The sequence below is a fragment of the Myodes glareolus genome, chromosome 3 (genome assembly GCF_982192425.1).
Source record: "Myodes glareolus chromosome 3, mMyoGla1.1, whole genome shotgun sequence".
In the NCBI taxonomy this organism is placed as follows: Eukaryota; Metazoa; Chordata; class Mammalia; order Rodentia; family Cricetidae; genus Myodes; species Myodes glareolus.
The window spans coordinates 39,994,603-40,020,385 of NC_142028.1; the positions used below are offsets into that span (position 1 = coordinate 39,994,603).

Genomic DNA, 25,783 nt, shown 5'->3' on the forward strand with positions numbered 1-25,783 from the left:
GAAATGGAGGATAAGAATAAAGACATGTTAATAAAATTACTTTCATCAGTATGGTCACGGGCCAAGGCCGATGAAAGTAATTTTATTAACATTTCTGAATGTGGCTGGCCTGCAGTCTTACTGAGAAGCCATTGACAATGACACTGGGACTGGTTTCCTCTGCATATACTGGATTTTTGGGATCCAGTCTGTTTGGATGCTCACCTTCCTGGACCTGGAGGGAGGGGGGAGGAACTTGGACTTCCCACAGGGCAGGAGACCCTGACTGCCCTTGGGGACAAAGAGGGAGGAGAAGAGGGAGGGGGGGAGTGGGAGGGCGTTGGGAGGAGGGGCGTAAATGGAAACTCTTTATAATTTAATAAAATTACTTTCAAAAAAAAAAAATAAAATTACTTTCAAAAAAAAAGAAAAAAAAGAATAAAGACATGTGCTTACTATGGTAGGATATTATTTTAAGATGTGTAACATTTGTTTAAGCTTTGAAACATTTGTTTAAATAATGCAAAGATGTGTTGCATTCTTTTATGTTGCATTTGTTTAACTCTGTTAGGCTGTGATTCCTTGCCTATCTAAAACTCCTGATGGGTCTAAAAAAGTGGTGAATGTCCAATAGCAAGGTAGGAGAAAGGATAGGTGGGGCTGGAAGGCAGAGAGGATAAGTAGAAGGAGAAAAGGAGAGATCAAGGAGAGAGAAAAGAAGGGGCCAGTGACCCAGCACATGGCCAGCCATGGAGTAAGAGTGAAAGTAAGAGTACAAAAGCAAGAAAAGGAAAACACAAAACAAGAGAAAAAAAGCCATTTTCCTGAACCTTTTTTTGTCACAAGCCAGATGCAGAGGAAGCAAGATGAGAATGCCTTACTGAGAAAAGGTACCAAATACAGGTAAACAAATTATCAAGGCGTCACTGAGATGGGACAAGTGCACCATTCCAACTCCTGCAGTACTCTGATAAGTTGCTTTCATTTAGGGACCACCTTTCAAAAAAATCTGGCATTTTGCATCTTCCATGAAGCAGAAACTTCCAGGGTGAGTCAATAGGATGTGGGGATTGACACTTAGGAAAAGATTATTTTTAACATTATTTTTAACATTACATTAAGCTCTGGGATTAGAGAGAGGAGTCCAGGTAAAGAGTGGGACTAACTCCAACATACACATGGGTTTCTCTGTTCTCCATGATTTCTTTACAATGTGTATACATAGAATTTTGAAAGAGCTCAAGTTGTAACCGTTAAGGTGGCCAAGGACCTCCCCATCCTTCCTTTAATAGTGCTACAAAATGGAGCTTACAAAGAGACTGAATAGTTTTCTCCTGAGAACAAAGTTGTAAGGTGGCTTGCAAATGACTATTGATTCCATTTCAGAGGGAGAGGGGAGTATTTGAAACTCAGGGTCCACCACTCTGTCCCTAAGGGAGCACAGTCTACTCACTGTCTTTTAAAGTGTCCTTTTGGAAATGTGTCCTGTTTCAATGGATAATTAAGCCCCCCCCCGGGGGGGATCTTAAACTTCCTGCTTTCTCATGAGAAAGGCGATCAGATCTCGGAGAATCTCAGAGACAGAGTTTTATCTCTCCCCCACACTTTGTTCCTTGATGTCACAATTCCCTATTTCCTCTTCTGACTTCCAACTATGTCTTAGCTACTGTCCTTTCCCACATGTTCTCTTCCCAGTGTGAAGAATGTTACTTTCCTATGAGAGTTGACATCCGTATTATCTCTTCTTTGGTTTGCTTTTGGGGTAAAGTTTATTCTGGTGAACTATGACAAGGAGGGTGTATGTTGTCTTCCAAGGCTGGCTGTCAGGACTAGAGCTTCCACTTGTCTCTGTTGATTTGATCAACCTTGCCTTTAGTAAATCGCAAGCACACAGATGGGCTCACTGAGGTGCACTTTGTTACCTGAGTACCAGAATTTACTACAATCATGTAAACAAACTTGACTTCACATGGTTTTCCCTGTTCAACCTTTGCAGCTCACAATCTAGCACCATGATGGACAGAGATGAGTCATCTCTACCAAGTCCTTCCTTTCTTCCTGATGAACACGAACTTTTCTCAGAGCAGTTTTGTCTTCTGATAAAAACAACCAATACCAGGGGTAAGGTGACAGATGGATCTCTGGTACCTGACATTCCTCACACACCAAACAGTACATTCTTTACTGAATCAAGGAAGTTACTCTCCATTGGTCATGTTGATAAATCCATGACATTGTTTATGTTATTAATTATATTTCATTATTTCAATTTTTGTGTATATGAGGTGTATGTGTGTGTGTATGTGTGTGTATGTGTGTGCATGTGCATGCATTCCTGTGTGAATACATGTCCATTTATGCCATGGTGCAAGCATATGGTGGTCAGAGGATAAACTCAAGTTTCGTTATCTTTCCATATTGATTGACCCAGAGTGTAGCAGGCCTTTAAGCTTCCATAGACTCTCTGTCAATGTGTCCCATCTTCTAAGAATTCAATAATATTGAAGCCTATGTTACATTATCACCTTTTATCTTGGTTCTGGGAATTCGAGCTCAGATCTCTGTTTGCTTTATCCACTGAGTCATCTCACTAAGTCCTACCTATAACCATTTTTATTCCCATTTTTTCCCCCAGAAAATTGCGAATCAGTGGATGTGTTATCTGCATTGAACCTGAAAGTGAAGGAAGTACTAAGTGACAGCCAGTCTTCTAGACAAAGCCTGCGTTGCGGATGCAGATGCCACAGACAGTCAGAAGGACATGGTGGAACCAGACGCTTTTAAGCTCCAGTTAGGAGTGTCCTGGTTGAGCTCAGAGGTCATTACGTTCCTGTTAGCTCTTCAGTTGTGTTTATCTGTGTCAGTCCTTCCACCTTTCGCAGCTCAGTGTTCTTGAATGAAAAAGTGGGTTAAGTATTCTCCCTTAATATGGTTCTTGAGAGAATTTAATTAAATGGGTTAATGGGTGGAAAAGTGCTCAAAAAATATTATGTGAGAGTTATGAATGAGGCCTTTTAAGATATTTTTTTCATAAAGGACTCGTGTTAAAAATAGTCATTTAAACCTTTACATTAATCAGATGACTAATTATTTTATGAAGGAAAATCAAGGACTTATTTTATCAACCTATATTTAGAGGTATGATACGAACTAATTTCCTGATAACCAACTTCCAAATTTCTCTTTAGGCAGCCATGATTTAAATTCACCTGGCTTCTCAGAGTCTGATCGGCTTTTAGCCAAAACATAAGCTGCAGGAAACGAGGGGCTGCCAGTCATAGCTGTATAATTTTGACGATTTAAAAAGCCAACCAGTGGGGAAGTTATTTCTCTCAGCATTTTAATATTCATGAGTAAATGGCTGAATGACAGAGTGTTGTGAAGTCCTGAAGAAGGACCTTTGATCTTTTCCCTGGTAGAGAAGAAAGGACTCCTAATTATCCTTCATTCAAAGTCTGTCACCCTGAATGAAGTGAGGTGATGAAGCCACTTCGGCCATGCCACACAGAAGATGCGAAAACTGCTTCTCTGATATAGTCCTACCCATGGCCAGGTTTTATGTAGCCTAGGCTGGCCTCAAACTCACTGTCTAGCTGAGGACTACCTTGAACTTCTGATCCTCTTGCCTCTGCCTTTTAAATGCTGGTGTTACAGGCTCACACCACCATAGCTGAGGCCTATGAGGAGACCCGAATTCAACCAGAGCTTTGCTCATGTTAGACAAGCACTTGACCAAGTGAACTGCAGCTCTCTACCTCTTGATACTTGAATACTTTCTGATGTACTTTGTTTGGGGACCCTCAGAAGGGTTTAACTTCCAGTTGCCTCTAGGTCAGTCTTTGTAGAACATCCCATAGCCTGGCTAGAATTGCCAGGGTCTTTTAAGTCCCATCAAGGCCTTTCTATTTAGTGAAGTATTGCAGGCTTCTTTCAGAAGAACGAATCACACTCCAGCTATACTTTCTTGAGACTCGATGTAGGAGATCATGAACAACTATAATAATTTTGCCCAAAACTTTGGATCCCACTTCTGGCAAGTTGATACTTTGTCTTTGAGGCCACCACTTCAGGTAAAACCTGGCTTAGTCAAAAATATTATAAGGATAGTCTCTGGAAAATCTCAATACGCAACTCACACAAGCTTTAAAACACGCATTTGTTTGGAAAACAATAGATGTTGTTTCAGTAACTTCAACTATTCATTTATACAAATAACATTTATATTTTATTCATATTACCCACGGTTTATTAACTACAGACCGTGTATAAAGCAAAGACCAGCCAACTTCTATATATGTAAAGTAAACCGAGTAAGTTTCAAAATGACATAACCCTTCAGCTTCAGTTTCATTAATAAGAAAAGTATTGGAACACTTGGGATTTATGTATTCACGGTTAGCTGAGATTTCCCTGAGTCATACCTCCTGCCCAGAACACCAAGAGAGAAAGTGTGAAAGCCAGTCATAGCCACACAATCTGAAATGAATATGTAACTGGATGAGGTGTGCTGGAGGGAGCCTGGGAGCAGAAGGAAAACCACTCTTTGCAGGAGAGGACTGGTAAAGTCTTCACAACTATTTCTGGCAAGAATGTGAAATGAAGTTTCTTCTATAAGAACAGCACTGATTCACTTCCTGCAATGATTGGAAACTTACTCATTGCAAACAGTTCAGGTTGTAAATCCTGGTTCTCACTAGATGCTTACTATGAGTGTCTGATCCTCCTTCTCTCACAACTGATCCAGAAATCTAAAGTGTCATTCATAGCAACTTGGGGGAGAGTACTTTTAATTCCTTGTTGATGAATTCACCATCTAAGCTCCCCATCAATTATCTGAAAGGCATTTTTTCCTGGTTGATGTAGTAAGACCTATACAACTCTGGTTCAGTAAAACTTCATACATAAGAAAATCAGGGAAGCTGGGCAGTGGTGGTGCACGTTTTTAATCCCTGCACCCGGGAGGCAGAAGCAGGTGGATCTCTGTGAGTTCGAGGCCAGCCTGGGCTAAAGAGCTAGTTTCAAGACAGGCTCCAAAACTATAGTGAAACTCTGTCTCAAAATTTCATTAAAAAAAGAAAAAGAAAATCATGGAATCCTCAGAATGACAGGCTAGCCCAGTTCCACAGTACCTTGAGATTCTTTGTCAAACTGAGTGATTTTGAAGGGATAGCCTCTCTATGTTGGCTTAAACAAGCACTGGAAACTTGATTTCTTAGTTGGTCTATAATGGTTTAACCTAGGGTCTGTTCTAAAAGCCCCCAGGTTATGAGGCACTACTAGGAAAGGGGGGGGGTGCCTAGTAGATGGGATGTAGTGGAAGACGCTTAGGCCATTGCAATACTGAGAAGCCAGTCCCTTCCTCCATCTTTGGTTCTTTATGGCTCCTGGTCACCATATGAAGTAGCCTCCTTAAGTCTATATCTCACAATGATGAACTGTGACATCACTGGCCCCAGAATAGATGCCAAGTGACTATGGACTGATTCTATGAGACTATGAGCCCAAACTATTTTTTTCTCTTTTTCAATCATTTTAAGCATTTTATCACTACCATAGAAAAACTAGCGTTAGCTTTATTTTCCATTTAATACCTTAAAATTACAACAAAGAACAGGAATTGGTGCCCAGTGAGATAATTTATGTTCCTAGGGAATAAGTGACAATGTCTGGTGACAGTTTTGATTATTACAACTGAGAGGTGCTACTGATATGTAATGGATAAAAGCCAAGAATAATGAAAAGCTGAACATTTTACAATGCCATGATAATTCCTTTGCTCCCCAAACACATTACACCAAGAATTAAATAGCTCGAAATGCTAACTTTCCTACAGTTTAAAGGCCTGGCTCTGGAGAAAATATACAACATATTTTACGTTTTCCCTTCTTCTTTTAATATTGTACTTATGCTTGATGGCTACTTGATTATCAATATGATAGAATTTAGGATCAATTTTTCAAAAGAGATAGTATGTAATTTTAAGAGGGAAATCATAGAGTCAGGCCAAAAAGCATCAAAGATCATCTGAAGGTGACTGTTTCTGTATGACAGACAATCAGGAGTGTCTCTGCAGCTGGCTAATTGATGCCCAACCCCCTGTATTTAGACCACAAAATGGGTGATTGCTTGACCACCAAATAGGAGTTTTAGGGCCCATCACCAACTAAAAAAAATCAGGACTGACCATTTTCCTTAGTCTAAACTTCTTAAAACAGAATTTGTATGAGAATGAACTAGGAGCTGAGGCAGATGCAGACATTGGGATTCTGGTTTCCCTGAGATCTGAGGAGTGTAGAATCCTAATAAGAACCATCTTGAGGCAATGCACACTGATAGTTACCTAGGTGAGCCTGTACTTCCTATTTCTTAGTTTTGCTCCTCTTTGACATGTTTCGCTTGAAGAATTTCATATTTTCGCATATGATGTGTTTCAACTATTTATTGAAGGAGGAAAGAAGGGAATAAAGGAGAGCACCACAAACTGACATCTTTGGGGTGAGCTCCACAGCAGGGCTTCTGCTAGAAGCTTGGTTTTAATGGACTCATTAATAGCAGACTTGTCTGCTAACAGCTGTCGATACCCCCTATCTTATAGCTAAGGAAATGAATTAAGTCACTCATTCAAGGCATACAGTCAGTAGTGAAGGGCTTGACTTGACTATTCTAGAGTGCAATATTGCCCAGGAGAACATTTTAGGCTAATTGAACATAAACCCAGTACCCAAATCTCTACAAATAGGAAGGGTGAAATAACAACAGGAATGTTTTATTTGCAAGAAAAGTCCAAGGAAGAAAAAGAATATGCAGCAAGGAGCCAGGTACAACCAGTGCGGCAGAGTTGCTGATGATTTTAAAGCCTGCTGGCAACAGCTACTCTGGGAACCCACCCTCCTGTGAAAACACTAGGATTGGGGTTGACAAGGTGGAAATTGATGATACCAGTTACAGCACAGTCCTAGAGGAAAACACCATTTTAAAACCTTTATAGGCAATCAGTTTTCTGCCTTACAACCTTCTTAGACTGAATTCTCCAAAGCCTTCCTTGCAATACTCCCAGGAATTGAAAGCAATTCCCTACTCCCCAGACTCATTTATTTTTCCAGGTCCAGCCTGGCAGCCATCTGTAACTGTAAACAATAGTTCCATTTGGGACAATTAAAATTGATTTTCTATTATGCTAAAAACATTCAATTAGCATTCCTGTCCTTACCACATTGATGGGTGTTTTAAAGATGGCATTGAGTATCTGTGAAGGAGAAGGCTATCATCAGAGTCCAGACTGGCCATGTCACACGTCACACGCCTACCACCCTCATCTCATTTTGGCCCTCCCCACCAATGTGTGGCTCATGTCAAACTTCTCCTTTTTTAACCAAGAGCTTTTGGGTGGCTTTCCAACTGGCTCTAGATTGTTTAAAAGGTTATTCTAAGTATGGATTTGGGGATTTTCACAAATAACTTTATGTCATTTTCTAGACTCAGAAAAAGATAACTCACAATTTTTCCAAGATTTCTCCCGAACTCGAAAAAAAGAAAAGAAAACCAGAAACAAAAAATAAGTGAGATCCCTATACATCCACAACTCTACCCAAATTACTATTACCCATGCTCTCCTTTTTCTCTGTGTATGTGTGCTTCCTCCTTTTCCCCTCTCTCCCTCCCTACCTATTCTCTGTGTGTGTGTGTGTATGTTTGTGTGTGTGTGTGTGCATGTGTGTGCATGTATGTGCATGTGTGTGTGTGTGTGTGTGCGTGTGTGTATACGTAAGTATGTGTGCAGGTGCTTTCAGAAGTCAGAAGAAAACATCAGAACTTCTGACCTCTGGAACTGGAACTACAGGCATTTCTGAGTAGATTATTGTTAATGCTGAAAAATGAATCTTTTAACCTCTGAGTCATCTCTCAAGTCCACCAAACAACTACTAAATAATTATCTTTTTCCCCAAAGACTGAAAATTGGAAAACAGTTATTCTACTATCATCATTGTCGTCATCATCATCATCATCATCATCAAAACCATTATAGTGTGCACGCACGTGCACACACACACACACACACGCACCCCCACACACACAAACACATTCTGCACTCATTGTGAACAGGTTTTTCAGAAATCATATATTGCAGAGAATCATGAACCCCCATCCTGACAAGTAATGTACCAATCTCTTATTTGTCTCATATGTTTTAAGTAATCATTAGATTTTACCATTTCTTTGTTCCATAAACTGTCAACCTGGACCTTTCCATAGTCAATGAACAGTCACTTCCCACCCCACACCCACACTCATATGTATAATTTCAGACAATATCACTTGGAAGTGAAAGTCAGATTCATCCTCTGAATGTAATGAGAAGGGTCCCTTGTTTCCTATTCTAAGTCCTTTGGCCTCTTTGGGCAGGCACAGACACATTTTCAAACTCACCCAGGACTCTCCAGTTTATCTTCCTTAACAGATCACTTCAAAAACCATAACGAACCTTATAACACCTGTCCATGCAATATCTATGGTGCCCTGTCACCATGGCTAGAGATGGCTCGTGTCTGAGTATGACTACAGTAGTCTCAATGCTATGGGGAGATGAGAGGTGTCATCGTTGATGAGTGTGAACACTGTCAGTGGTAGTGAATCCACTCAGTCTTAATGACACAAGGCCACAGTGTCAGTGGTGTGCAGACCACTGCTCAGCAAGCCTCTGAACGTGACCAGGTGGCAATCAGTTTTGTTGATTTTGGAAAAAGGGAGTCCTCCATTCTGATGTTATTTTGGCCGCTCTAATCAGGCCAGTGGACATCTGTTCCTATTGCTAACTTTCTACGTGACGGGGACATTAATCATGTTTCTTTCCACTTAGAATCTCATAGTCAATGTTCGGGAAAGAAAATGGCCTAAGCCAGGCCACTTGGGATCTCTTTCTGCAGAATATGAAAACTAAGCCAGGGCTAGTGAGTTGGCTTGATGTGTAAAGGTGACTACTTGCCAATTCTGATGATTGAGTTCAATCCTAGGGACCATAATGGTGGAGAGAGCGGACATCCTCTAGCAGTCCCCTGACCTTGACATGCTCATTGTAGTATACACATGTGCTCACACACAGGTACACACACACACACACACACACACACACACAAACATACACAGGCACACATACAATGCAGGCACACACACATACTGGCAAATACACAAACATACACAGAGACATACACACAGTCACACACACACAAACACACACACATATAAAATGTAGAAAATATACAATAAAACAATGTAAATTAGTGAGTCAAATAGAGATGAGGATCAGTCAGAGACTCTTCCAAAAGGTAACACGCTAAAACAGTAATTTCTTCTTTCCTACATAGATTACCAATATTACTTTCTGTAATGTGACATTTCATTTGCATTTTAATAAATAAAGCTTGCCTGAAATTCAGAGAGTAAAAGAGTCTTACAGACCAGGCAGTGGTGACACACCTTTAATCCCAGTAGCCACACTAGTTTGCCACAGAAACCAGGCAGTATTGGTGCACTAGAGAGGAATATAAAACATGAAGAGACAGCTCTCACACACAGGCTCATTCTGAGATTCTTGGAGGCAGGATTGTCTTTTTGGATTGAAGTAGAGGTAAGAGTCAATGGCTGGCTGTTTTGCTTTTCTAGCCTTCAGGTTGAACCTCAATTTTTGTTTCTGTGTTTTTATTAATCATGCTACAACTTTCATTTCTAAATCTTGGAGGTCTTGATGACTTATCTTATCTTAACTTATCTGTGAGATAAGTTAAGAATGGTTGAACTTTACATGATAGTCTCAGTGTTATTAGTCCTCTATATTTTGGCAGTACAAACACAGCCATAGAAACTCTACAACCATATACATATAGGGACAGGGATTTTAACGTGTGTGTGCGCGTGCGCGTGTGTAATTTGTATACATTACGGCATATTCTCATCCTTTTTGGTTTTTGTTTTTGTTTTGTTTTTCTTCAGTTGTTTGGACAATCAAAGCTCTTCTCAGCATGTTGACTTCCCCAAACAAGAGAGGTTTGACCAAATCTCTGGGCTTTGTACAGTTCAGCTAATCCATCTTTTCGTAATGACTTCTTCTATTTTGCCTCACAGAACTGAACGTGAAAGAAGAAAGACTTTAAAGGGCAATGATTTTCCTCATATCTAAAGAACATTTGCCATCAGGTTCATCAACACCACAGAGTTCTTCACTGATCATTCTTTCATCTGATCTGCTTGGATCAGAGTGACTTTAGTTCAGACTCAGCAACCGAGTGGGTCCCCATCTCAAAATGAAGATCAAGCAAAGAGGTTAGGGATGGAACTCAGCAGCACAGTTCTTGCCTAGTGCAAAGCAAGAACCTGGCTTCAACTCCTAGCACTGCCAAAAAGAAAACAGCTTTGGTTCAAGGCCTTTAAAATTTACCTTTTCTGTTAGCTAAAAGGAAGCACCACAAATTACTCAACTTATTTGTGTTAGGAGTGAATAGAATCCCACATGATAAAGTATCTCTTTTAGCCATTACTTTTTCTTTTTTCAAAAAAGCACAGAATAAAGCAAGAAAAATTGGGGTATTAACCGCACAAGTCCTCACTGGCAATTTCCTGTCACCTTGTCTGGTGTCCCTTTAGTTTAATCCACGGACACTTCTTCAGAGCTCTTACTTAATACGACAGAAAATCTTCCCAACTAAGAAGATCAGACTGGCTTCACTTCTCATGTCCTCGGAAGAAATGGATTTGGACTGCATCTCCACCAAGCTTTCTCAAGTGCTCCTAAAGAAATATTGCTCCTCGGTTGACCTTAAGACTGTCATTTTCTGGCTTGCTTAACTTGGATGAACATTCCGATTCCCTGAAGAGTTATGCTCAAAATACAGGGCTTACCTGGGGATAGATTGGATTTCACTAATAAGAATGGACATAGACTCCTGAAGTTCTGCTTCACTTCGTCCTGGCACACCTCTATACACAGAGTTACCTAATATCCTCACCTCAGGCAGAAGTGTGGGACTCAAAGCACAAGTCTGGAAATACACAGGGAGCCAATGAAAAATACTTTGAGCTGAGTTTTATCACATCAGTACTCACGTCTTCCCAAGAAATGTTATAAATTCTGAATATTCTATTCCTTTACTCCCTAATTCTTTTTCAAATATTGTGGCAGGAATCTAAAATCTGCTCCAGGGGTTTGTTTTGAATGCTTGTCCTCTGATTAAACAATAGTTAAAGAAAACATGACTACAAACATACATACCTATATACACACATACATATATACACACACACATACACCTCCCACATGTACACATGTTTCTTGACTCCAGAATCTCAACTCTTATGTTTACTCCCTGTTACTTTAATATTCACTTCTGTTTTTATCATATGATTATAAAGTGCTTTCTACCTTTTAAAAAAGTATTTTCTACTATATATACATATGCAAAATACATGTATTTTATATATTATAAATAATATATATCTTGATTGGGTATATATGGGATGCACATGTGTCTCAGTGCACCTGGGGAGGTCCAAAAATAACTTTTGTAAGTTCTGTTCTTCCATCATATAAGTCCTGGGGCCTGAATCGGATCATCAGGCTAGGTGGCAAGTGCCATCTCATCAGTCCTGATTTCTATTTCTTAGGCTATCTTATCACCGAAAGCTAGCAAACTTTCTCTGCTTAATAGGGTCACTGCAATGACAGCCCTCACCAGGTCTGTTAATGGAATCTACTCAAATTGGAAATGTCAAAGACCTGATTGGAGTTTTTAACACATGGCTTTTCAAAACATTGCTTTTGTTTCAATCTTATACATGAGAAAAGCTACTAGGGCTTAGGTATTAGAGGAATGAAAATGAATATTAAGGAAGTAAAGACTACTGGGAAATAGTACATTTCTTCCCATAGATTATGGGATAGTAAAAATTCAACTATGTTTGAAATATAATTGAACACTATAGCTGACAGTATGAATTTTTGCACAGAAAATGAATGCTAAAAATATTTGAAACATGAATATACTTGCAATGCAAACACTCTTGTCACCATCTATGTTTTCTCGGCAACTCACTTGGAATTAATTACCTCAGATCTTCTTGCTAGGTCTGAAGTCATTGCAACTCAGTCAGTTCTTAAATGGGGCTGTGCAACAGGGTTGGATTTAGTCTCAGCCTTTATCTGCGCTAAGTTAATTGGCTTCAATTAGTTCACACACCTTATCAGAGCCACGAGAGTCTCTTTAATCTGGCCAATCTTTGGTCCAGAGCAAGTGATTTTTTTAGTTTTTAGAAGCTGTTTTCCTGAGAAACAAAGAATGTTGGGGGATTTCTCCTTTGGGAGATAAGTTGTTTCCTTCTGTTTATTCCTCTCTACTTGAAAATAATTTTGTAAATATCCAAAGAAAGATGCTTAACATTTCTTGTCTCTGGAGCAGCATCTTGACCAGACACTGGCTGCTAGGAGTCCATTATTGAGGTGTTTGCTGTCAAGCTCTTTGGACTGTTTCTTGCCTTGCTCTCAAATGGGTTTTATTTTAGCTTATAAAAAGATAATTCCATTCATTTTCCCTCTGCTGAAGTTAACCAGACTCAAGTTTTTTGTTTACAGTACTTTGTACTTTAAAAAGATTTTATTCAAACTAAAGTGTTAAGATGTCCACCATCCTGTGGATGTTCACCAATGGACAAAGATAGGTCAAAGGAGCTCACATCTTTTAAGAGATAACCATAGAGGGTCAAAGTATGGGGCTGGAGAGAGGTTCAGTGGTTAAGAATATGGAATATTATTTTAAGATGTGTTACATTTGCGTGCTCGCTTCGGCAGCACATACACTGAAAATGGAACAATACAGTGAAGGTTAGCATGTCCCCTGCATAAGGATGACACACAAATTTGTGAAGCATTTCATATTTTAAAAGAAACACTTCTAAAACCTAAATAACACATTAAACACACACACTAATAGTGGGAGACTTCAACACTCCACTCTCACCACTGGACAGGTCTGTCAGACAAAAATTAATAGAGAAATAAGGAAAATAACAGATGTTATGACTCAAACGGACTTAACAGACATCCATAGAACATTCTATTCAAACATGAAGTAATATACCTTCTTTGCAGCACATCAGGGAACCTTCCAAAAACTGACCACTTACTAGGTAACAAATACAAAACAATTGGAATAACCCCATGGGTCTTATCAGACCACCATGGCTTAAAATTAGAATTTGACAGCAATACTAATTCCAGAAAGTCCACAACAGGGAAATCAAACAAAGCTCACCTGAACCATTAATGAGTCAAGGAAGAAATAAAGGAAGAAATTAAAGACTTCCTAAAATTCAACGAAAATAACCACACAACACACCAAAAATTTATGAAACACATGAAAGCAGTGTTAAGAGGAAAGTTCATTGCACTTAATGTCTACAGAAAGAAGCTGGAAAAATCCCACACTAGTGAATTAACAGAACATTTGAAAACTTTAGAACAAAAAGAAGCAAACTCACCCAAAAGAACTAGATGGCAGGAAATAATCAAATTGAGAGCTGAAATCAACAAAATAGAAACAAAGAAAACACAAAGAATCAATGAGACAAAGAGTTGGTTCTTTGTGAAAAATCAACAAAATAATCAAGCTTTTATCCAAACTAACCAAAAGCAGAAAAAGATAATCCAAATTAAGAAACTCAGAAATGAAAATGGAAACATAACAACAGACACTGGAGGAAATCCAGAGAATTAGAAAATCTGTGATCCACAATATTGGAAAACTTAAAGGAAATGGACAACTTTCTGGATAAATATCACTTACCAAAATAAATCAATACTAGATAAGCAAATTAAATAGGCCTATACTGCTAAAAATATGGAAAAAATCATCAAAAGTCTCTCAATCAAAAAAAACCCAGGACCAGATGATTTCAGCTCAGAATTCGACAAGATTTTCAAAGAAGAACTAATAACAATACATCTCAATTGTTCCACATAATATAAACAGAAGAAACTTTGCCAAACTCTTTTTGGCCAATTACTGTGATACGCAAACAACATAAAGACCTTACTAAGAAAGAGAATTACAGACCAATCTCACTCATGGACATTGATGCAAAAACACTCAGTAAAAAACTGGCAAATAGAATCCAAGATCCCATCAGAAAAATCATCCACCATGATGAAGCTGGCTTCACCCCAGAGATGCAGGGATGGTTCAACATATGAAAATCTGTCAATATAATCCACAATATAACCAAATTGACAAATAAAAACCACATGATCATCTCATTAGATGATAAAAACGCTTTTGACAAAATACAGCATCCATTCATGATATAGGCATTCATAATACAGGTCTTGGAGAAAGCAGGGAGTCAAGGAACATATCCAAACATAATAAAGGCATTATACAGCAAGCCAACAGCCAAAGTTAAACTAAATGGAGAGAAACTTCCAGGGATCCCACTGAAATCAGTAACAAGACAAGGTTGTCCACTCTCTCCATATCTATTCAATATAGTTCTTGAGCTCCTAGCTAGAGCAATAAGACAACAAAAGGAGATAAAAGGGATATAAATTGGAAAAGAAGTCAAACTCTCACTATTTACTGATGATATGATAGTTTACATATGCAACCCCAAAAATTCTACCAATGAACTTCTACCACTAATAAACACTTTCAGTAATGTAGCAGGATAAGAGAATAACAACAACAAAAACCAAACCAAACCAAACCAAACAAAACAAAAAACCAGCAACCCTCCTTTACACAGATGATAAATGGGCTGAGAAAGAAATCAGAGAAACATCACTCTTCACAATAGCCACAAATAGCATAAAATATCTTGGTGTAACTCTGACCAAACAAGTGGAAGATCTGTATGACAAGAACTTTAAATCTTTGAAGAAAGAAATTGAAGAAAACACCAGAAAATGGAAAAATCTCGTGTTCTCTTGGGTAGGTAGAATTAACATAGCAAAAATAGCAATCTTACCAAAAGCAATCTACAGATTCAATGCAATATTCAGCAAAATCCCAGCAAAATTCTTCACAAAACTTGAAAGAAGAGTACTCAATGTCATGTGGAAAAAACCAAGGATAGCCAAAACAATCTTGTACAATAAAGGAACCTCTGGCCACATCACAATCCCTGACTGCAAACTCTACTACAGATCTACAGTACTGAAAACAGCCTAGTAGTGGCATAAAAGCAGACAGGAGGACCAATGGAACTGAATTGAAGATTCAGATATTATCCACATACTTTCAAAAACCCGATTTTTACCAAAAAGTCAAATGGAAAAAAGAAATCATATTTAACAAATGGTGCTGTCATAACTAGATATCAACATGTAGAAGAATGAAAATAGATCCATGTCTATCACCATGCACAAAACTCAAGTCCAAATGGATCAAAGACCTCAACATAAAGCCAATCACACTGAACCTCATAGAAGAGAAAATGGGAAGTATACTTGAGTACATTGGCACAGGAGACCACTTTCTAAATGTAACCCCAGTAGCACAGACACTGAGAGAAACAATTAATAAATGGGACCTCCTGAAACTGAAAAGCTTCTGTTAAGCAATGGACATGGTCAACAACACAAAATGACGGCCTACAGAATGGGAAAAAATCTTTACCACCCCCAAATCAGACAGAGGACTGATCTCTGAAATATACAAAGAATTCAATAAATTGGTCATCAAAAGAACAAATAATCCAATTAAAGAAAATGGAGTTCAAACCTAAACAGAGAATTCTCAACAGAGGAATCTAAAAAGTCTGAAAGACACTTAAGGAAATGCTCAACAGTCTTAGCCATCAAAGAAATACAAATCAAAGCAAATCTGAGATTCCACCTTACACCTGTAAGAAGGGCCAAGATCAAAAACATTGATGACAATTATCTTGGAAAAGATGTGAGGTAAAGGGAACACTCCTGCATTGCTGGTGGGAGTGCAAATTGGTACAGCTCCTTTGGATTTCAGTATGGCGTTCTCTCAGAAAATTAAGAAACAACCTTTCTCAAGACCTAGTAATACCACTTTTGGGTAAATACCCAAAGGATGCTCAATCATACCACAAGAACGTGTGCTCAACTATGTTCACAGCAGCAATGTTTGCCATAACCTGGAAACAACCTAAATATCCCTTGACAGAAGAATGGGTTAGAAAAATGTGGTACATTTGCACAGTGAAATACTACACATTAGAAAAAATAATGACATCTTGAAATTTGTAGGCAAATGGATGGAGCTAGAACACATCATATTGAGTGATATAACCCAGACCCAGAAAGACAAATACAATATGTACTCACTCATAAGTGGCATTTAGATATAAAGCAAAGAAAATCAACCTATAATTCACAATCCCAGAGAACCTAGAAAACAATGAGGACACTATGAGCAACATATACATGGATCTAATCTACATGGGAAATAGAAAAAGGCAAGGTCTTTTAAGTAAAATGGGAGCATGGGAACCATGGAAGAAGGTTGAAGGGGAGGGAAGAGGAAGGTAGTGAGAGAAACAGAGAAAAATGTATGGCTCAATAAAATATTTTCTTTTAAATAGATGTGTTACATTTGTTTATGGCGCAGAATTTTTTTTCATGACTCAAAAGTGTGCTGTATTCTTTTTTGGTGCATTTGTTTAATTCTATGAAGCTGTGATTTTTGAAATACCTGATTGGTCTAAAAAAGAGCTGAACAGCCAACAGCTAGGCAGGAGAAAGAATACTGGGGCTGGCTGGTAGAGAGAATAAATAGGAGGAGTTATCATGGAAGAAAATATTGAGGAGCAAGATAAGGAGAAGGACATTAGGGTCCAGCCACCCCGCTACACAGCAAGCTATGGAGAAAGAAATAAAGAAAGCTATACAGAAGTAGATTAAGATAAATCCCAGAAGAAAAAGAAAGATGGGATAATTTAAACTAAGAAAAACTGACCAGAAACATACCAAGCTAAGGTCGGGTGTTTATGAGCAAGAATAAGACTTCATGTGTATTTATCTGGGATGCCCAAAGAGCCAAAGAGTTAAAAACAAACAAACAAAAAAACCCAAAATACAACAACCACCGTTAGGAGCACTTATTTCTCTTGCAGAGGATTGGGGTTTGGATTCCAGAACCAGCAGGGAGGCTTACAACACCCATAACTTCAATTCCCAGAAACCAGATGAGTTCTGGCCTTTACAGGCAGCAAGTATGTATGTGATATACTTACATAAACACAGTCAAAATACTCATAATTGTAAAAATAAAATAAATATTTTTTTAAAGATAATTGGAAGATGGTAGGTGTTGGAAGACTGGTGGTTCTCTTTGGATATCATGATCTATATTTGACAGAGGAAAGTAACTATAATTCCATCGTTTAGGTTTAAAGGAATGGAACGAGAATATTCTACACCGAAAACTTTCAGTTAATTCCAGCAATTAGGATGCTGCTAAGCAAGTGTGAGGTCTTGTGGTTAGTCCTCTATATTGAAACTCATTATTTCTATCTATTCATTCATTTATCCATCTGTGCATTCACCCATTTATCTAACAAATATTCTATTCTGGAGGAAAGAACAAATAATAAAGGGGTGTGAAAGAATTTGTTAGTTTTCAGGAAAGAAATTTACTTCTTAGTTGGGCCTGGTCTCTTTTTATTGTCTTCTCAGCCACCTACCAGTATAAAGACTCCATGAACCAACCCTACCCTCAGAATATCACAGAACAAAAAATTTATGGAACTAATTATTACATACATTATAAAAATATGGATTAACTTCTTTCATATGTTTGAACTCTGTCTACCAAAACAATTCAAAAGCCTTTCTTTTGTGTTTGAGGAGAGAGCTGCTTAGTTGTTTTCAGCTGCTTAGCCCCAAAATAATCACATAGAACCATATTATCTAAAGCACTGCTTGGCCCATTAGTTCTAGCTTCTTATTGGCTAACTCTTATATCTTAATTCAACCCATCTCCATTAATCTGTGCATCACCATGAGGTCGTGGCCTACCAGCAAATTTTAACGCTTCTATCTCCAGTGGAGACAGCCCCATGGCTTCTCCCAGACTCCATCTTCCTTTTTCCAGCATTCAGTCCAGCCCCCCACCCCCCACCTACCTAAGTTCTGCCCTATTAACAGGCCAAGGTAGCTTCTTTATTCATTAACCAATAAAAACAACACATAGACAAAAGGACCTCGCACACCAAGTTTGGGATATTTCCATCCCAGTCCACGTTCCCACATATCAGACATGTGGTCCATAACCCACAGTGCATCAGCTAATATTCCAAATGCTCATCCTTAAAGAACTGATTGCTGTTATTCTGCTCCCATGGGTAGCACTAACACTGGAGAGATTGCAGCATTTCTCTCTGTGTGTCGTCTTATCTCTACATTCATTAATTAAAGCAATTAGGTTGGAGATTCTTTGTATTTCCCAGCTAGTCTGAAAAAGCTGACAGTTCAATTGAATTCATCAGCTAAGTACCTAAAGTTATAAGCTCTTATAATTAGCAATTGACTTTAGAGACTTTAACAAATAATGACAACCCCTTCTAACAAAGACCAATCTTTAGTATACCACACTAGCACCCTATAGGGAGGGTACTTGCAACATACAACCAAGTGCGATCCACTCTATCATGGGCCATTAAAAATGTTTTCATCACAGATGATTAAATGCATGCAAACACTATTCCACACATGCACACACAAGCACACACAGAGAAGAATAGCAGAGATGTGACAAAAACAGAACCATAAATTATTTGAACCGGTTTTGGAAGTCAAAAGAATGGATGTGTGCTACATATCCTTTATTAGATAAGCCCTTGGAAATGGCTGTTTCTCTGTATCCGTGGACAAGAGGTCCTTACCATCTAAGAAAGAGCCATGACCTAGACTGCTCCTCATAGCACTGAGCATTTGGGTGAGGGAAATCATAGAAGGATGTGAAGGATGACTTTTGTCTGGTCTCTGCATGTTTTTGAGAACATTTTCATTAATGAATTTAGAATTCTTCAGAATTTATGAATTTTATGAAAAAAGTTACATGGGTTTCCCCATCCTGTTTCTAGACAACCCTTAGAAGTGTAGTTAGAATAATTCATCAAAAGCCATGCTTTTGAGCAAAGTATAAAAGTAGGACCAAGAAATTTTCCCTAAGATATTTCACTAACCTGTTTGAAATACACATTCTACTAATAACAATCGTATGGGAAATGACTGTCAGCACAATGAGAAGGAAAGTTAAGTCAGACAGAATAAGTGATGTTAATCATTAATGCCTCTGGTGTGTGGTGTATGAATCGTGAAGTGGGTCAGAATGCTAAGCCAAGAGTCTGGTCCAAATCTGCCCCATAGTTCTCATTTTCCTTGTCTGTATTGTGAAGCAAGGCATGTAAACCTACAAACCTACATTTTTGCTCCAGCCTGCTGTCTATTGACTAAGAAGTTAATTGTTCACACCAGTTCTACAGACCTACACAAGTCAGCAAAGAGAGAATGCTTACTCAAGGGAATAGGAAATGGGAGTAAGAACCTGTTAGATAATAATTGTTTAGGTTCAAATTTTACATGAAGTTGAAAACAAAAACAAAACCCAACAAAAGCCTTAATCAATATCATTCAGTAGCATAAAATATTCATTTCAGGCGAGGGGATAGAGAAACTTTTGGGAATGTGGGTGACTGGATAACGCAACTTCAATTCTTCCTCAATATCTTTTTACTGAAGACCCAGATGAAGAAAACTGATGCATTTGGAATTCCAAATAAAGGCATCACGAGATTCTTAAGCTTAGCAAAGAGAGGTAAACGTCAACCCTATCCTCTTCTCACCGTTAAAGGGAATGACACCTTCGATATATTTTCAAAGAGAAATGAGTTCCTTTTCAATTCAATGATGAATGGGATATGAATAATGTTTTTTTTTGATTCAATAGAATATCTTATTTATGGTCATTTGAAAGGAGACTAGGAATCAAAGGAAGAAGAACTTATATGAGCTTCACAGTGAATCACACGTGATGCCTTAAATTGGTTTGTCAAGACAGGCTTTCAGAAGGTTCATAAGGAATAACGAATGTTTGAATGTGAGGTGGGTAGGCACTGTGGGGCAGAGAAGTCATAAATAATGGAGTCTGGGATTCTCTTTATAAGTGGTATTCTGGTCTATGCTTAGAACATAGTTTTCTCAGCTCAGAACTGGACATCATGTGAGCTTTGATATATAGCTCCACCTTTATCCTCTGCATCATTAGCCACACTCAGTGTCTATTACTCTATCTTCTTGAGTGAAAATACAAACCTACTTCTAAGGATTTTATGAGAATTAATAGGCAACATTATTAAAAACATTATTCACTAGAGATTATTCTCTTAACATATTAGCATTTAGTGAGACCAGCACTGTTACCATAATTTTATATTATGAGTAGATTTGTTTCACTTGAATTTGGTTGTTTCCTTAAAGGACTACAAATTTATTGAGTATTACAACGCAGTGTCTAGGGTGTTTTCCTTGAAAATGGGAGAGTCTTTGGAGGTAGAAAATGCTACATACTTTTGAAGAGTTTTGGACAGAAAACCTTATGGTTTCCACTGGATTTAGAGAGGACAATGTCATTGAGAAAACTCACATACCAAGTAAGAAGTACAGTGTTTTTGAGGTCACAATGTGGAAAAGTGGCTTACCCGTACACCATGGAAAGTGACTGATGCTTGGGGCACTCCAGATTTTTCCAATGAACCAGACATGGAACATTGAAATCTTCAAAACCTCTGAGGCCTAACCATCACCTGACTGCAATCACATGGCAGAGTCTGGACAAGAACTAGCCCAGAGAAGAGAGGCTATCAGTCATTAGATAAAGTCTATTGTTAGTTTCTGTCACTCTTTGTTCATGATTCAGCTTCATCAATAGATAAACAGATTGCAGCAATTCTGCCAAGATGATAAGGCAGTCACCCCAAGGGAAGGAGAGAGGTGGTATAGGAAAAAAGGGTTGGGTCTGCAGCTTTTATTGATGTGTGGGTCTATGCTCGTCATTAACAATTATTTCATCTACTGGGATTTCTCTTGAATATTTATTGGAAGAATAATGGTTTCTACTGCTAGTTAGAAAAATTAGAAAGCAACTCAGATTGATTCTATCTCAAATAGCTTCCAGATTCACACCTTTGTAAATATACAACTTGAGTGTGTGCTGAAATGCACACATGCAGTAAAACTACTTACTTCATTTATTGAATCATTAATCAATGTCAGATTGAGCTCAACTACCTTTGAAATTGCTGTCAGGATTTAACCAAGGCATTCTGACCTCAGAACTCATATTCCCATAATAACAAAGTAGTAAACAGAGCTATTTATTTATTGACTGTAATAAGGGACAATGATACTGCTTCTCAAGAATAACTGTGACTAAGGATGATGCTGATATGCAAGTTGAGTGTGAGCTTCTTGGAACAATTAGCTTTTAAAATATTGCCCAACTTATACAAGGTAAAGAAGGCATCACAGGCCACTGCCATGAGAGACTTAATTCAATAAAAACAATTTCAAACATTCATTTTTTTAATGAATAGGTAATTAGTTATGTTAAAAAAAGATAATATGTTTACTGGTATATTCTTCCTTGATCCCATATCCATCCTTCCTCCCTCCCCCCATCTCAGTCCCCCGAGTTTTCTCCATTCCTCCCCTGCTCCCTTCTCTCTAACCCTCTCCCCTTCCAACAACCCTCCCACCCACGCCCCCATGCACCCGAGGTTACCTGGGACTCTTGTCTATGTCCAATCTCCAGGAGGATAAGTACATGATTTTCTTCAGGTTCACCTTCTTATTTAGCTTCTCTAGGATCTCGAATAATAGGCTCAAAGACCTTTAATTATGGCTAGAATTCACTTATGAGTGAATACATACCATATTCCTCTTTTTGGGTCTGGCTTACCTCACTCAGTAAAGCGTTTTCTATGTCCATCCATTTGCATGCAAAATTCAAGATGTCATTGTTTTTTACCGCTGAGTAAAACTCTAGTGTATATATGTTCCACACCTTCTTTAACCATTCTTCTATTGAGGGGCACCTAGGTTGTTTCCAGGTTCTGGCTATTACAAATAGTGCTGCTATGAACATAGTTGAACAAATGCTTTTGTAGTGTGATAGGACATCTCTTGGGTATATTCCCAAGAGTGGAACTGCTGGGTCCTGAGGGAGGTTGACTCCCAGTTTCCTGAGAAACCGTCACACTGATTTCCACAGTGGCTGTACAAGTTTGCATTCCCATATATCTCAACTAAGGGAGTCATTTTAGAGTTTACAAGAGACTTGATTATAAATGGGATCCCAGGTCCAAGGAGAGATCCCCAGACTGTTCTCTAGACAGAGGAGAGGGTGCCTGAACCGGCCTTGGCCTATAACCATACTGATGAAGATTTTGCTTATCACCATAGATCCTTCATCCGACGATGGATGGCGATACAGATGGAGACCCACATTGGAGCACCGGACTGAGCCCCCATGGTCCAAATGAGGGGCAGAAGGAGGAAGAACATGAAAAAAAACTCAGGACCGCGAGGGGTGCCATCACCCACTGATACAAGGGGACTGATCTAATGAGAGTTCACCAAGGCCAGTTGGACTGAACGAGCATGTGATCCAACCAGATTTTCTGAATGTGGCTGGCCCGGAGCCTTTCTGAAAAGCCACTGACAATGACACTGGGACTTGTTTCCTCTGCATATACTGGATTTTTGGGATCCAGTCTGTTTGGATACTCACCTTCCTGGACCTGGAGGGAGGGGGGAGGAACTTGAACTTCCCACAGGGCTGGAAGCCCTGACTGCTCTTAGGGATGGAGAGGGAGGAGGAGGGGGAGGGGAGGAGGAAGAGGGTGTTGGGAGGAGGGGCGGAAATGGAAACTTTCATAATTTAATAAACTTTGAAGAAAAAAAAGAAAAAAAATAAATAAATAAAAATAAAAGAATTTGAAATGCAAAAAAAATGTTTACTGGTAAGAATGTTTGTGTGTGTGTTTCTGAGTAATGTATATAATGTACATGAAAAGAAAATAGGTACAAGAATCTAAATGATGAACCACATCAAAATTTCAGGACCAACTATTATAAGAGATCATATATGAAACACATTTCCTTATTGAGTGGATTGGTATTTCATAAAGAAAAAAGGCACAAAACTCAATTTACTATTTGTATTGCCTTTCAAAACCACACCATATTTTATAAATTTGTATATGTTCTCTTTAATTCTTAAAAATTCCCATACAATGACAGCATTTCTATGTGTAATATAAACGCAAGGAAACTGAGGCCAAGAGAAGTTATATACTAGCCCAATCCATAGCTAATCAGTGGTACAGTCAGGTTTAAAACACAGGATTTGAAGGTTGATTCAAATCTATGTTATTAGATAACAGGGCTGAGGTTTTATCAGTTCCAATGATACAATGAGTGATGCATTTTATGATGTATATTTTTAATGTAAACCTGGTTACATTAAAAATCACCTCCATCATTAATAAGGTATACCTAATCTGCTAGGACGTTTCTAGGTAGAATGAACTAGTCATATGGGACAAGTTATGAACATGAGTAGGGCTTTCCTACTGAGATGAGGTCTCAGAGTGAATATAAAAAGAAAAATAAAACTAGCTGAGGAAACCACTCTTTTGTTATGCTCCCTAGTCTGCAGAAATGTGAGCAAGTAGCCTTGGGTTTTTCACTCCATGGCTTCAATCTATTACTGCTACCATGCCTCCTCCACCAAAATGTCCATATCCTGAAGCCCTGAGTCCAAACAAGCAATTCTGCCTTTACATTGCTTACCATAAGATATCTGGTTAAGAGACTAGATAATTAATTATTATCCCCAGACATAGTAAACTCCCAAGTCTCCTTTTCTTCTTTAAAAGGGCATGTAAGAAAATGGCATGAAATGTAAGATTCAGACTTGTTTTTTAAATTGAGAATTGTCGCAGCATAGTCTGCTGGGTGGCATCCCCTTAGCTGTGCAGATTCAGAAGTAGGAAGAAATGTCAACTTTCCATGAGAAATTCATATGTAACAAGAGCTTCACTATGGAAATGTCTTTGTTCACACAGTTGAGCCTCTTGACCTCCTCAGAGAGACACTATGGCCAGAAAATGAGGGCCTCAGCATGCTGGCTCAAGGACCCTCATCGTGTTTGTGGTTCCCAAGACATTCCTTCTTCACTTAGAAAATATGAAACTGAAGAAAAAATAGAAGAAATTCTTTGCAATACTCCACCAAGATACATGGGAGCTTGGTATGGGAAACCAGGTATCACTACCAGGGACCAAATAGCACTCAAGATGGATCAACAAAGTCAAGAAACTCTTCAAACACTCTTCAAGTTTAACTCCTATTAAAATGGCATTCAGTAAAAGATATGTGATTCCCAATACTATGCTACTCATTTTTCTGTTGCTTTGATGAAACATATGACCAAAAGCAACTTTGAGAAGTACAGGGTAATTTTGGCTAATGGTTGCAGTGGTAGAGTCCACAATGGTGAGGAATGCATGACAGCAGATAGCTGGAAAATAAGCAGGTTGATCATGTTTTCTTTCATAGGAAGCAGAGAGGAAGAAAGAGAATGAACCTGAAATGGACTGAGGCCATGCATTCTCAAAACTTGCTGTCAGTGACATATTTTCTAAAGCAAGACCCCACATCTTAAAGGTTCTATAACTTCCCCAAATACCAATAACAACTGGAAAGAAAGCGTTGAAGCACATCAGCTTTTGGGTCACATTTTTCTTTTAAACCATTATACTGTTATACTTGAGTAGAGCAACCCTATCCTGCTAAAATGCAAGACTGGAATATGAGAAAACATTTCTAGAGTGAACATTCATACACCACAGCAGGAATCAAAGTAAACATTCCAGCACCCAGGAGGCAGAGACAGGAAGATGCCTGTGAGTTTAAAGTCATCTTAGTCCACAGGTTGAGACTGATTCAAGGTCAGCCTGGGCTACATAAATCGGATTTTTCTTGAACAAACAAATATATCCAACCAGCCAATAAAAATACCGAAACAAAAAATCTGAAAGTGATAAAATACAATACATGATGTCTACTGTGAAACGGATTTGGGACTCATCTCAGTATCATTTAAAGCTGTCATTGTTAACATGATCCAGTCATTAACTATGGGTTCTCTTGAAACAAAAGAAAAAAATATTTTTAAAAAATCTAATAAAGGAAAACAACAAGTTATAAAAAGAACCAAAGATGATACAATTATATTTATAAAAATACAACTTAAATAAACTGGAAGGTCTCAAATGGCAACTGAAAATAACAGGGTGTGTTGAATAAACTTGAGGAATCATGAATAGGGTTACCTAATCTGAACAAAAAGTAGGAAGTTGTCTGATTAAAATGGACAATGGTGATAGTAATGGATGTGCTGTCATTATAGATTCCCAGAAGGAAAAGAGAGAGAGGATAAGGCTGAAGAGTATTTGAAGGAATTATGGTTGAATTATCTCCAAATGTGGTGAAAGACACAGTCTATTTACTTAAAAAAAAAAATAACTAACTCCCCAAAGGACTAAATCAAAGAAATGTGCGTAATAGTTAATTTTTTTTTTTATTTCAAATACAAAGTTTATTTTGGTCCACAGTTAAAATGTACAGTTCCTCATGATAGAGAAGCCTTAGCTATAGGAAATCAGGCAGCAGCTCACATTGCAGCCACAGCAGAGTGGGATCAATGCTGATGCTCAGCTAGCTGTT

General features: G+C 38.4%; 1 protein-coding gene and 1 non-coding gene across 5 annotated transcripts in view; one reads left to right on the forward strand and one right to left on the reverse strand.

Moving 5' to 3' along the window:
- The window catches only part of Grm7 (glutamate metabotropic receptor 7), an 866,857-nt gene that overhangs the window by 233,015 nt on the left and 608,059 nt on the right, over positions 1 to 25,783 (reverse strand). The window lies entirely within an intron of this gene.
- Positions 12,799 to 12,905, forward strand: LOC125403329 (U6 spliceosomal RNA). Its single transcript, XR_007232917.1, has one exon. It is a non-coding gene; the product is annotated as a U6 spliceosomal RNA (small nuclear RNA).